The following is a 12,112-nucleotide window of genomic DNA, read 5'->3' as shown; positions in this document are numbered from 1 at the left end:
ATTAATCTTTTAAAATGGCAATAGTCTATTAAATATTTACACTACCTCAACAGCTCCAGAGTGGTGGGTCCAACAACTGGATTAACACAACTTAAATCCTGGCTCTAGTAGCTGAATGCTGCACTAATGAGTCATTTAGATCTTATCTTGGATTCTGAGGACATGAATTCTAGCGTGTTTTTTTTAAGCCATCTAGAAGTTACAGTAAGAATGTTCAGTTATATTATATAAAGGGATTTGCAGTATTGTTGTAACTGTGTTGGTTCCAGGATATTAGAGAGACAAGATGGTCTGAAGAAGAGCTCTGTGTAGCTCAGAAGTGTGTCTCTTTCACCAACAGAAGTTGATCCAATAGGAGAGATTACCTCACCCATCTTATTCCTCTAATATAAAAGGGTTTGTGAGATCAAACTTGGGACTGAAAGATCCCTCCACATCCAGCAAGCATGTACACCCTGGGTCCTCCAATAACTTCTTCACTTCTTTTTCCTCCTCTTCAGCCTCCTCCTGAATCACTTGCATTACCCTTCTGCACCTCCTGGATTTGCGATAGCCTTGTGAATCCTATACATTTAGACAGTTGTGGTGGCTAATAGCTGGCATTTAGATAGATGGCCCTTTTCGTAAAATGATCAAAACACTTTACAAAGGTCTGTATGAGTGGCCCTCGAGGGAGGTGAAGTGATGGGGGCCGTAAGTACCCAGATAGATGAGAAAAGTGCCGAAGTGAGGGGAACTGATTCTGATACCCAGATGATCCCAATCAAGTTGATATCATTAAACTTAATACAAATCATTCTAATTTTAGTGTGAAAGCCAGGAATCATTTTGTTTGTTTCTTTTGATATCAACTATCCAGTTCTGCCTGCTCCATATCACTCTGATAATGGCTTTTCCATTACAGAACGGCAAGCAAGAACTGTCAAGGCAAATCAGATCATGTCATCAAAGGGCCAATGAGATGGCTTCCTATTTGTGCCTAACAAAAGAACATTTGGGATGTTTGGTTGTAGAACCTACGTTTGTATTTATGGCCGTGAGTCTCTTAACCATTCTTTGCAATGTTACATTAAGGTTACTTTCTGCCAGCCATTGGAGGCTACCGAGATGAAACACTGACGCCCTGTCATATTTTGAGAAGAGCAGGAAATAAGCATTCTGACCAGCACCTCTTTCCTCAGTGATAGTTTCTAAAACCTAAGGCGTGGGAACTATTGCAGGACACAGAATATCTGCATTAGTCAGAAGCACTTGGGGGTCATTTGTGTAAGAAATAAAAGTTATGTTCTATTCAACTGTTGGAGAGTGCAGCTGGATATATGGAGAATTTAAACAGTACATGGCTCACAATATGCATGGCTCTAGTTAATTCTATCCATCTTATTTCCATTACTGCAAAACCCATACATTTCTTCTTGCAATTTTTTAATGTGGAAAATATCTTGTATTTTGGAAAGTGCTCTGGGACACTCCTGTGAAAGATGTTATGAGTGTGCACATATAAAAGTGATTGTAAGTTTTGCCAGATTCCTGATTCAGAGCTAGTCCTCCAGTACATGTCAGGCAGTATTGGTGGCTAAGCTTTTTCAGGGTGTGTTCATGGGGGGGAGGGAAGATATCCTAATTGTCTCTGGGAAACCTTATCCTAATCGGCTTGATGGCTTTCTTCAGGATTCCTTCCCTGTCTTTGATTATTCTTCTGAGTCAGTGGTTAAATTTAAGTCTTTCCGAAACACTTTTTCATGGATTGTTAAGGACAGTCTACATATTGCCATGAAAGTGCTGAAGTACATCTATTTTATGGAATAAGCGTACCATAAATCATGCACAAGCTTTTAATTACCCTCTGAGTCCAAACTACAGATTCCAGATTGCTATTTTCCCGGACTGGGAGAGTCACAGAACACAGCATATAGTTAGGAAGAGGCAAACGGAGTTCAGAGGCATATCCAGTGTTGAGTTTTTATCTTAATCTCTGGCCTAGAATTCTCAAGCTACCAGTATTTTCCATTTTCAGCTGGTTTAAAATACTATTGAAATAGCAGTTTCACCCCCCCTCCCCGTATTTCCACTTCTTGGACCAGCTGCATCTGAAAATCTGTATATAAAGGAACAGGTCACTACTTCTGCTAACCTTACCCTGCCCTCCTCCTCCACAGAAAGGGTATAGCCTGCAGCTTGTTTTATCCTAAGCAACACCCCCACCCCAACATCATGCAATTGCTAGGCCCTAGCCAGGAGCCATTCTTCTGCATACCCGCTCTCTCGTAAGAGTTTGGGGATAAAGCCATGGAGTGCTCCCCCTGGAATGGCTTGCTCCTGCCACGTACGTCGGGGGTTCTCAACCTTTTCCTCTCTGAAGCCCCCCTCAACATGCTATAAAAACTCCAGGGCCCAGCAGGTGGGGGGGGGGGAGGGGGCGCCTCGGACATAGACATAGTTTGACTTCCATTGCGGTGGTGGGGGTGGGCAGGGGCCAGTGGGGCTCAAGCCACCTCCGCATGGTTGGGTCCAGGGAGAGAACACTACCTCCACCCCCCGACTCACCTCAGCAGGCCACCCAGCCAGTCTGAGTTTGGAAGGGGGGAGGGGGGGCAGGGGGCAACCAAAAAATATAACTCAAAGGTGGGGGGGCTTAGCTCAAAAAGTTTGAAACCAGCTTAGGGTGCAGGGAGGGGATAGCTAGGGGCTGCGTGCAGGCAGGAGGGGTAGCTCAAGGTGTAAGGAAGGGGTAGCTGGGGCTGTATGCACACAGGGGGTGGCTGTGGGCTGAGGGAGGGGGTGGCGAGGGGCTGTGTGCGGGCAGCAGGGTCGGTGGGGCTGTGTGAGGGCAGGGGGTAGCTCAGGGTGCTGCGAGGGGGTGGCGAGGGGCTGTCTGCGGGCAGGGGGTAGCTCAGGGTGCAGCGAGGGGGTGGCGAGGGGCTGTCTGCGGGCAGGGGGTAGCTCAGGGTGCAGCGAGGGGGTGGCGAGGGGCTGTGTGCGGGCAGCAGGGTAGGTGGAGCCGTGTGCGGGCAGGGGGTAGCTCAGGGTGCAGGGAGAGGGGTGTTAGGGGCTGTGTGCTGGCAGGGCTCCCCTGCGGTCCCTGTTTCCAGAGTGGTTGCCAGCCATGAAGCCAGGTCTCTACCAGCTGCCTCTGCGGGAGCAAAGGGGGCTGGGAGCTGAAGGAGCAGCTTCAACCCGGGGCACCAGCAGGAGAGGAGGGAACGCTGCCGCTGCCTGCTCCATGGCACCAGCCAGAGCACCAGTTGCCCCGCACTGCCCGGCTCCGGCTTCCTATCTCCGACCTGGCTGGGGAGAGGAGATGGGGCTGCCCCAGGGACTGCCATATTCTTGTGCTGCAGTTTGGGGCGGGGGGGAGAAGGGGGAGAGGAGAAAAGGGCGCTAATGCCCTCCATGTCCCCAACTCTTCCCATGGACTCAGGGTTTCTGCCTCACAGGGGGTGCCGGGGATCGGGGCTTCAGCCCCACGCCTCCCAGCTTCAACCCTGCAGTGGGTGCCGGGGATCTCTGGGTTTCAGCCACGGGGCCCTGTGGCCCTCTTGAAAGGGCTCACAGACCCCTGGTTGAGAACCGCCGATGTACATGATGCGGTTTTACCACCACTCAGCAAGGAAAGATTCATCTTTAGGAGATTCCTACCTCCTGAGCAAAGAGAATGCTTTTTGTGTCACTCAGTGACAATCCCAAAGCCCTGCTGACTTGTATAATTTCTGTGTACATTGTGGATTCTGCAGACACACTTGTCACAGTAGCTCAATTCCATGGATGACATCTGAAGCGGATACATCAACAGATACATAATCTCGCACACAATCCCCAGGGTCCCACAGCAGCTCTCTCTACAACCCACTTCCTCAGGAGCCAGAGAGAAAAGGTAGGCCTTACAGCACACCCTGGAGACTAAAACTCTGACTGTTACAGACCAGGGGGAAGAAGTGAGTTCCAGAAGCTTGAGGCCCTAATGAAGAACACTCTGCCAGCCACACCCTCTCTTATATTGAGGGGGCTTCTGTTCAGATGCCTCAGCTGACCACAACTGTGGCAACATAGCACAGGGAAAGATGGAATCTCTTAGGTAGGTAGGCCCCAGCCCACCTAGGGTTTTATAGATCAAAAGTAACGTCTAAAGATCAATGCAGAAACCCAAAGGCAGTCAAGTGCAGGTCATAGAGCTCAGGTTTAATATGCTCCCAGAAAACGACACTGCTTAACAAGTTAGCCGCTGAATTCTGATGCAGTCAGGCAGCAATGAAGCAGTCAACTTTTCCATTGTGAAATCCAATTTTCAGGAATATTTATAATTAATTCCACATTTTGTGCACTGCAAAGCCACAGCCTAGAACCATTTTCCACCCACCTTCTAGAAGAGTGATATCTACTAATGTAAGTGTACAAAAAAAAAAGCCAATAAAACACACTTTCCCACTTAAAATCAAACCCTGCATTAAAACTTTGGCAAGCGCTTAATAGGGTTTAATTACTATCAGTAGTTAAGAAAAATGCATACCAGCTGGAACACTGAGGCACAAAAACTGATGCAATGTGTGAGCAATAAAAGAGACTTTAGGACATTCTTGTGGAGGAAAAGTTAACACCAAAAGCGCCAACTGTTATATGTACACAGTTACAGGTCAGAATTAAAATCTGACAAAACAATTCTTACTCCAGAGATCCTAGTGCTGTAAATGACCACCACTTATAATAGGAATGCTCTCACATGTTACTGCTATGCCCCTACAGCAGAAGATATTCCATGATCCCCTGATAATCAACAGAATAAAGTAGGCAAACTCATCTGTAAACTCATCTGTAGGCCAAGCTATTCCCCCCACCGCAACGCCTATCTCCCAAAAAAACCCAAGAACAGTTTTCACTAGTGCTTCACCTGCAGCTGCTCTTTGCTCTGAAAAGACTTCCGGTGCAGCTCCAGGTGTGATGTTCCAGCGTGGTTTACTGATTCCTTCTGCAGTGGAGATACTTCCTTTGGGCATTTACTGACCAAAGATCTATTGTTGTTACTGGGACAGCAGGCATTCAGTAGATTTCCCCCCTTTTCCCATTTGTAGATTATACACAGATCTATCAGTCCTCTTTAGTTCTTAAAAGGAGTGATATAAATACTAGTAAGGTACGCAGCAGAACACGGGGTTGGAAATTTAGCCATTCTGCTTGTACTTGAACTTCAGCACTTCACGGAAACAGCAAACATAAGCCACGCTGACTGGCACTCAGAACGAGTATTGATAGAAGCCGTGCATGAAGCAGTAACAATTCAGGTCCCAATACTGGTCTATTAAAAAAGGCGGCCACATGAAAGATGTATGGCACTAAACTTGCCATAGGAGGTTACAATCCTGGATGAGCTTCCCTTTGTGCTCACCAGCCTGCTGTGATAGATCCAAACCTTGGATCCCCCATAAAGCAGCAACACTGTCTCTAGGCCTCTAAGCACACTCTCGGGGTGCAGAACCTCTATCTAGCACTCCTTCTTGGGAAATTGGACTCCACAGTCCAATTGCCTAGGTCATCCCCAAACCTCTCCAGTAGCAACAGCATGCTCCCCAGGGCTAGACCCTCCGAATTACTATTTCATCCTTCAGAGACGCTGTGACAATTAAAGAAATGCGTGCACAGACTTTGCAAAGAAATTTCTCAGTCAAACACTCTTTACATAGACTAAGCACATGAGATACATACATCTATGGAAGAATAAAAAATATGCATTGCAATCTCTCCCTTCAGTGTCCTCACTGCTCAGAAAGACTTGCCTTCTTGTTCCTGTAATTGAGAGCATCTCCCTTTTATAAAAGTTCCAGTCCCTCCCTTGTCAGGTGACACCCCTCTCCAAGGAGCTTCAAATCCACTATCAGGTGATTTGTTGCTTTGTTACAGCCCACTTGAAGTCCACACTGGGAAAACTGGTGCCCCTTGGCTGCAGCCAACTGACTGTTTTAAGGTGCTTCCATTTGAATGGAAGACCATCCATTGAATGTAATGACTCCTGATTGGTCTCCTAGTGGACAGAGAGAGACCCTGATAACATCTACTGGATAACCCAGTCCAACATGGAGGTTAAAAAAAGGCAAAAAGGCAGGCACGGTGCATTTTAGAATCAAAATGATGCTCATAAAACAAAATGGAGTTTGCAGAATGATGGAGACATATCCAGACATACAGTAAATCTGTCACACAGGGCTTCTGTGAGGAGTAGGCAGTTTCTGAGCATCATTTTGCAGACATGATCAAACAATTTTCCACATTACAGACTTGTGTGGAACTCACTGCAAAGATAACTGAGAGCAACAGTTTGCGGCATGAAAACAGTACTGGACATCTACATGGATAACAAGAACATCCAGAGTTCTAACTGGAAGGATTAAAAGAATTAGAGTTCTAGAAAGGATATAAACTCCCCTGCTTCTGGGCATAAATCAACCTCTAACTGAAGGGAATTAATAAGAGAAATTCCTTCTGGGCAAGTCATTCCATAACTGCTTACTGCAGCATCTCCTGCATCTTCTTCTACAGCATCTGGTACTGGCCATTGTTTGAGACAGGATACTGAACTATATGACCCGCTAATCTGATCTGGCAATTTTTGTGAGCCTATAATTGCTAGTGTTAAGCAGGTGAAGCCAAAAGATGAACTCGATGTTTCCAGACACGATAAAAACTATTTACAATCAAGGACAAGGCACCCTCCCTTTCCCCAAGAAAGTAACCAGAGGGTTAAGATTATGCACCCTTACTGTGTTGGCAGAGTTTACCAGACTAGTAGGCAAGACCAGGGAAGAGGTTAGGAAGGACTAATCCTTGGGTGCCAACAAAACCATGTTACACAATGTGCCTCCAAGTAAAGCAGCAAGCACAATCTATAGTGTTTATCAGTGTTATGCATCCCAACAGATTTAATGAGGAAAAAAAAAAAGAATCATCAGCCAATAATTCCAGTCGGTCTGTTCACCGGCTGCACAAATTCAAGCTAATCACACCAAGTTGGTACTGGTCCCCTCTGGCTTGTTAACAGTAGGAAATCTATGGTTCTCTTAGCCTCCTCTACAGCACCAAGCAGGGTTCACACATTAAGATCACATAGGCACAGGATCCATTTCTGTGATGATGGTAGCGCAGGGGGGTGGGGGAGCAGACGACTTTGCTTATCTTGGTCCTTATATACAAGTCTCTTATATATGAAGTATAAGGAGGTGCCAAGCGAAAAGCAATTAGGCCCTGCAGGGATTCATTTACATCAATGACCGCAGACACCACATCACAAAGTTGCCCAAGACCTATTAAAATATTCTGCATTTTAAATGGCAACACAAGACTAAGGGCTTGTTTACACTGGCACTTTATCCTGCTGCAATTTTCTCGTTCAGGGGTGTGAAAAAAACATCCCCATGAGCGCTGCACGTTTCAGCGCTGTAAAGTTCCAGTGTAGACAGTGCACCAGCGCTGGGAGCCGCACTTCTCGTGGACGTGGTTTTTTTTGTTTTTTTTTTTTTAAGAGCGCTGGGAGAGCTCTTTCCCAGCGCTCTGCCACGACTACACAAGCCACATTAAAGTGCTTTAATGTTGCCAGTATAGACTAGCCCTTAGATCTGGCCCCGAATCCAGTACGTGGGTATGCAAACAGTGTCTCACCAAGTTCTACCAGTCAAATGAAAGTCGTGACACAGAGTAGAACCAAGAAGAGTGCTGGACTGTCAGTTAACCGGTTTTCTACTTTGAGGGGTTCCAAAAACAAGGGAAGGCTCTGGTTACATCTTAGAGAAAGACCGCTCTTCCTTTCAGCTGCTTCCCCTTTGAGTTCAGAGGAATGCACAAAGCATTATGCCAAGCACGGAGGAAAAGGATGGCTCTGACTTAGCGCTCGTGGCAGATTCGTGGAGAGATTAAATAAAGAGCTGGGTTCAGTTGCTAGGGAAGGTACCTCTTCATTGCAACAAATGGAAAGCAAATTCTGACAATGCTTTTAAGGAGGCGCATCTACTGCCTCAGCAGCATTGTGCACGCACACAGTGAAGTCAAAAACACCAGGGAAGAGAAACCGCAGAGTCAAAGGAGAAAGGAAAGATTCACAAGTCACAGACAGAGGCTAAATCCCAACCGCAGCTCCCAAAATAGAATCAATTTTATGCTATCAATGAAGCTTTTAAAAATACTGTTTTATCTACAGGGTTTTTTGTACCATCTTTAATTACCGAACGTCACTGAAAAATGTCTGCCAGCCTCATGCGAAAGGAGAAAGGACAGACCCACTAATTGTTTCTGGGTTGAGTTTTTTTGCTTTAGAAAAATAACTCTGAATGGGTTTATCCACGAGGGCCTCCCTTTCTGGGCTGTTTAATGCTCTCTTTTTTCCATGTATGTGTGGCCACAGCCGTTATTAATAAACTTGAAATGATTTCATGAAAGAGACTGCCAAAGGATTAAAGGTTTTGTTTCAAATCATTCCCAGATCAGCTGTGGAGAGCCTGAGGAGCACCAGACGCAGACTATTTCTTGTGTGTTCCTTCATGCAACAGGAAAGGGGGATAAAGGCAGCTCTGTGTCATAAATGGGGTAGGGTAGACACAGTACTGCAGGAAGAGGGGGGATGCTGCTAGAGAACACATTGGCATAAGAACGTAACAGCCATTGTGTATCAGATCCATGGTCCATCTAGCCCAGTATGCAGTCTTCGGACAGTGACCACTGCCAGATGCTTCAGAAGGAGTGAACAGAACAAGGCACTTTATCAAGTGATCCACCCCCTATCATCCAGGCCCAGCTTCTAGCAGTCAGGTGTTTAGGGATACCCAGAACATGGGGTTGTGTCTCTGACTATCTTGACTAATAGTCATGGACGGACCTATCCTCCATGAACTTATCTAATTCTTTTTTGAACCCAGTTATACTTTTAGCCTTCCTAACATCTCCTTGCAACAAGTTCCACAGGTGGACAGTGCATTGAGAGACACCCTCCAAGAATTTTAATAGATTGGAGAGGCATGATTTCCTTTTACAGAAGCCGTGTTGACCCTTCCCCAACATACCATGTTCATCTATGTGTCTGATAATTCTGTTCTTTACTACAGTTTCAACCAATTTGCCAGGCACTGAAGTCAGATTTACCAGTCTGCAATTGCCAGGATCACCTCTACAGCCCTTTTGAAAAAACTGGCATCACATTAGCTATCCACCAGTCATCTGGTACAGAGGCTGATTTAAGCAACAGGTTACATACCACAGTTAGTAGTTCTGGAATTTCATATTTGAGTTTCTTCAGACCTCTTGGGTGAATACCATCTGGTCCTGGTGACTTACTACTGTTTGGTTTATCAATTTGTTCCAAAACCTCCAACAGTTCCTCAGATTTGTCACAAAGAGATGCAGAGTTATTAAAATAACAACCATTCAGTTTTAAGGGGCCTGAGTGGATTATATGTAATAACCACAGTATTATGACTAAGGCATTTTAGAGTTTGTGGTCCCACATTAGACTAAACTGGTTTCTAGAGTGAGTCCTCACGCCCACCCCCACGAGCAGAGTTAAAGTTGTTTGAGTGCCTTAATTGTACATTTCTTACCTTAACATGTCTGGAGTTCTTTTATGTATAAGCTTAACTCTGAATTTCCTCTGTTTACAATGCTTGATTTTGGGATAATTGTAACATCTGTGGAATGATTTTTGCCTTAAGTTACTCAAGCATACTCTCAAATTTAACTTCAGCTTAACTTAGTTTGTTTGGGAATTTCCTAAGTGTTTTACAATGTCATAAACCCTAAACAAGAAACTCAACATGAAGGCTACCATGCAATATTTCCAATAATTTGAAGACAGGTAATATTAAACAAATATTTTTAAATTTTTAAACTTCTAAGGGCAGATTCACTGGTTCACCAAAACAGTCAAACTGCCTGAGTCATTAGGGTTTACAGCTGTGTCGCATCACCAGTTCAGCACAGACCAGCTGAGCATACTGGTAAAATCTGGCCCTTAATCTGCAACTGATTTATGGGCTTAGAGGGTGGCCTTAGTGAGACCAGCAATGTGTGACGGGGGACAGGGAACGAGAGTCCCAAAGTCTCTATGCTTTAAAGGACTCCCCCAGCAGCACTGCCTAAGTGTGCAATGGAATTGGGGCTGTAGTGTCATGGAAAGCCTTTCAAGCTAGCATGTGGCCACAGAATATCTGAAGTGACAGCTGGGCCAAGCAGTTTACCAATGAGAGCTGTCAGCATGTGAGTCCAGTCTCCCTCATATCCTTAACTCATGACAACCAACAGAATTATTGAATGCAAATTAGCTGCAGAGGTGATAATTGGTTAAATTATCCCATATGTCACAATGGCCCCACTTAGTAGTTGCCTGAGCTTGTCTGTAGCTTATATAACCATAACCATTAGATACAATCACTAGTAACTTAGCTTAGTTACAACTTAATCTTTTAAAATATTGCCTATGGACCAGATTTAAATTAGTTGTATTATATAGAAAGATTTAAGTGCCTGCATTATTCCGGTAAGATCATTTGGGACAAAGAATGAAAATGCTAAATGTTTTAAAGGACTCAGTTTTTAATTAATTTTTAACAAACTGATTAACAGATTCATTTGTATAGTCTCAGAAGACTCATTCTAGACTCAGAGTGAGTGTTCAAAGTTTGGGGAAGGATACATGGTATTTTTCATGCAAAACAGAGGTTACATGCCTGGCTCTAAGGGCAAAACAGAAATTCGTCTTAACTATAGGGTCTCTACCAACGCTTCCATAATGGATTCTTCACCAAGGCTATCCATCATCCCAAAATGTAACAGCAAGTTAAAATGCATATTCATGAAATAAAAATGAGCAAGGTGGACTCCTGCACCATAGCTACCATTTCTTGCTCTGTTAATAAGACAACCAGAATGTGGTAACTCTGTTTCCCCAACCTAAGTAGTGGGGGAAAGGGAGATGCTGAACTAGTCCAGGGTGTACATTTATAGACAAAAAAGGAGCAGTGAAGGTGGAGAAAGCAGCTTGCTTCTAGATCTGCCCTGCCTCTAATAAAAGCCACACTTGAATGAACACATCCATTTCATGATTGCAGCACTCCCTAATACTGACAGCTAGGCAGGAGCTGCTCGCATGTACAGGGCTGCAGATTCAGGAAGCAGCTGAGTGGCTCAAGCATTTCTTCTCTGTAGCCTTAGCACGAAGTTTGCTAACAAGGGCACATGATCCAGTCCTACAGATCCAATCATGGACACCCCAACTCCATACCAAGCAGCATGGAGCCTTCTGTTGATTAAGGAATAAAGAGGGTTAGAAAGGAAAGAAAAAAAATAAAAAGGATTACACAGAAAAGGGGTGAAAGGGACACACAAATGACAGTGGTGCCCAGACATGGAGCAAGGGGGCACAGTGCTGAGCAGGGTACCAATTCACCGAAATGATGTCTCCACCAAGACAGAGGATAGAAGCCGGATAGGGTTCCTGATGTTCTTCTGCCTCTCTCGATTTTCCCTTATGAGATACACAACTCACTTTGCATCTTGCATTTCTTGACCTTGGGTTACTTTCTCTGTATTGTTCTTTCCCCTCCACCAAACTCCCCATGCTAGAACAGAGCTGGGGCACAGCTGAATTAGCTGCCCTAAACCCTTTCACCTATTCTCTTTGAAACTTTTTTTTTTTAAAAAAAGAGTTAATACACCAAAGATCCATTTACAATTTCAGCTTAAAAGCCTACACTGTCCCACGTGTTTCATGGCACCCCTGTACATACGGAACAGAGAACTCAGCCAGCTTCAACTCCTCGGCTAGCCAACGCTTTGTCATCCAAGGAAGTTGGCAGTGCCACCTCCCAGCTGAGAGTGGGAAATTTTGCTTTGCCACATTGGTTAATTAACCAGAGGAAGAGGGCTGGATGACAGTATAGTCTTTGTTTTCTTTTAAGTACAGTATGAGCTTTTTGAATGCCCTCGTGTTCTCCCCAACTCTGCAGAGATGTCATTGCTGAATACAATCAGCAGCCTTGTTGGAACGAGGAAGTGCTACTGTTCCTGACTTGCGGAATCAGGTCCCGCTGGGGAACGGAACAGTGGAATTAGACTGTTTGGACACCGAAGGAATGGGCATCAG

At 45.0% G+C, this 12,112-nt stretch overlaps 1 protein-coding gene across 1 annotated transcript in view; it reads right to left on the bottom strand.

Annotated features, from left to right (window-relative positions):
* Positions 1-12,112, bottom strand: part of RNF216 (ring finger protein 216) — a 120,234-nt gene that overhangs the window by 10,142 nt on the left and 97,980 nt on the right. The window lies entirely within an intron of this gene.

The sequence above is a fragment of the Eretmochelys imbricata genome, chromosome 10 (assembly GCF_965152235.1).
Source record: "Eretmochelys imbricata isolate rEreImb1 chromosome 10, rEreImb1.hap1, whole genome shotgun sequence".
NCBI classification, from domain to species: Eukaryota; Metazoa; Chordata; order Testudines; family Cheloniidae; genus Eretmochelys; species Eretmochelys imbricata.
This window is presented reverse-complemented; position numbering and strand designations above follow the sequence as displayed.